At 36.6% G+C, this 2,500-nt stretch overlaps 1 protein-coding gene across 1 annotated transcript in view; it reads right to left on the bottom strand.

The window, feature by feature from the left end:
• The window catches only part of LOC122247014 (protein TEX261), an 8,799-nt gene that overhangs the window by 5,829 nt on the left and 470 nt on the right, over nucleotides 1-2,500 (bottom strand). The window lies entirely within an intron of this gene.

Genomic DNA, 2,500 nt, shown 5'->3' with positions numbered 1-2,500 from the left:
AGAAAAAAAATCATAACTTTATTTCTGAAAGGGTAAGGGAGACATTATTTCATAAATGCCACACAAAATCCATTGTTACGGGTCAGTTGACAGCCAAGATCTCTTGGTCTAGAGCTAAGGGAACATACCTTATATACACTGTTCAGTTAAAGCAAATTAATTCTAAAATATATTGTCATTATACAAATTATCCTGATGATAATTATAACATGGTTTTTAGATTTTTAGCATTTCAGATATAGTTTTAGTGATTATAAATCACATATCCTCTATGATATTTACTGCGCTAGCTGGTTATAACTATGAACCTCATTCCAGAAGTAAATGTAAATAAATAAAATTGATGCAGATAAATCAAACAACTAGTTATGTGCCAATTGTCTCATTACTTCTCGATCCTAGAGTATGGTCTTCTGACTATTGTTGTTTTTCTTGTCTTATTTATTATATTTCCCTCTTGCCTCATAAACATCCATCAAATTTTGGGCCTTATCAACCAACCTGCTTATAATTTGAATTTCGTCTTTATTCTATCAATTTCATTCCTTTGAACTCCTAACATTTGACTAGAATTTATGAAATAAGATTTCATTACATACCCTACTTAGCACCTTCTGATTCCCAAGTAACAATCTATCTGATGCAAGCATGACTCTTCAAGTACCAGGAATCTACCTAATGTTAATCTACCCATTAAATCTAAAACTCTAGTAATATTTCAGTATCATAAGATTTTGTTCACTTGACTTTTAAATTTGACAAATGAGTATGAAAAGTGTGCATGCGAATAATAATAAATTGGCAAGATAATGAAAGGATCTCCCACTTCTGTCACTACATGAAAAAGAAAAGATGGAAAATAATCTAGAACAATATCTATCTTGCTATTTGATCAAAAATGGTGTGAGTCACCAACAGTAACCCCTCTTATATGCATGTTATATTGAGACCAGGTATAGCACTAACTAATGACTGTCATGACAGTGGCATAATTTCAAGTGATTGCTGTGGCTTCCATGCTTTGGAAAGGCCAACAAACCTTCACCACATATGTTCTGGTTCCTTAGGGAGATCTACAAGCACTTTCTTAGGCCTGGAAACTATGCGGATCAATTTATCTAATTTCAATATCATTGGTATATATGCTTTTAACCCAATGCCGCCGGCCGCCGGCCACAGACGGCAATTATGTAATATGATAGCGTGGGAGCCGTCATACGCCGTCAATGATATAATTGATTTAGGCCTATGCGTTCGAGAGCCCCGGCATTGACGCCAAAAAAGACTTTTCTAGGCAGTATACATGATAGTTAAATATTGGCAATGTAGAACTCTTCAAAACAAGTACATATATATCTTGGCAAGTAACTAGTAATTGTGTGGAATGGTACCACACCAAGCTACATAGTGGCCTCTAAATATCACTCACATAAATTCTGGTAAGACAAGGCTTGGATTGGTTCTTTGTTTGATGATATTAAATGAAGATGGTTTACAACTTGTCTTGCAAAGTCATACATGGAGGAGGAGTGTTACCCTATGCTAGAGTGGAGAGCCTGCACTGACTTGAGTCTCTGTGGGTTCCATTCTTAATGTTTAATTGTGCCTTTAACTTTCACTTGTACTGAATAATTAACCCATTGCATATGGGTGTCATGACATACATAACACAGGAGCTTTGGCCTGATGATGGGCATTTTTGGATCACTGTGCTATTTTATTGTGCTATGAATAAGGAGTGAGTGATGATGACTACTGTAGTCACAATTACTTTAATTACCATAATATTAGGTAAACCTAATATCCAAAACCTAGAAGGCACCAATTTCTTCTAGCACCAGCAGGAGAGAGAGCCTTGAATGGCACCCATCCACAGTCACTAACAAGCGCTATCTTTATAGAGTGATGGCACACAGCAAGTTACCGACCTCTTGCTCTAAAGTACTGCCGATGAAGGATGTGCAAGTAGGAAGGTGACTCAAACCATGCTCATTATCAATGTGCCCCTGTGCTATTAGGGATGCCTTTTACTGTGGCACTCACAGTCATAAGCATAGTTTCCCCTCCTCTTCCCTACCTCTTCATGTTATCTTCACTGTAGATGGTTATGTTTCGTATTCGTTCATGCCAGTACATAAATATGAAAAAATAAAGTAGCTTTTGTCCTCCCATAAAACAGCAATACTTCTATCACACTGAGTATAAAGAAAATAATGAGTTGATATGGATCCTATACTACAATTTTAGTCAGCTGCAGCATTGATAGAGCCTGTCATGTGGCACATGCAAGTCTCTAAACACAATAAATCACACAAAAAATAAAACACAAAAATGGCTCTAGTTTTACAATGAGTGACTGAAAGAGACTGGGTAAAGTCAAAGTATGTTGTGTGAAGCTGCCTTGCTCTGAAATAAAACCCATCCTGGGGACTGGGCAAGCAAATCTATCCCCTGTCTGCAATGGGTTACTAAAGGAGTAAATGATATTTTGCTCTCTTTA

Source organism: Penaeus japonicus, unplaced genomic scaffold (genome assembly GCF_977035675.1).
Source record: "Penaeus japonicus unplaced genomic scaffold, GWHDUDI00000001_assembly GWHDUDI00000022, whole genome shotgun sequence".
Lineage (NCBI taxonomy): Eukaryota > Metazoa > Arthropoda > Malacostraca > Decapoda > Penaeidae > Penaeus > Penaeus japonicus.
Note: the sequence above shows the minus strand (reverse complement) of the source record. Positions and strands in the feature narration are given on the sequence as shown.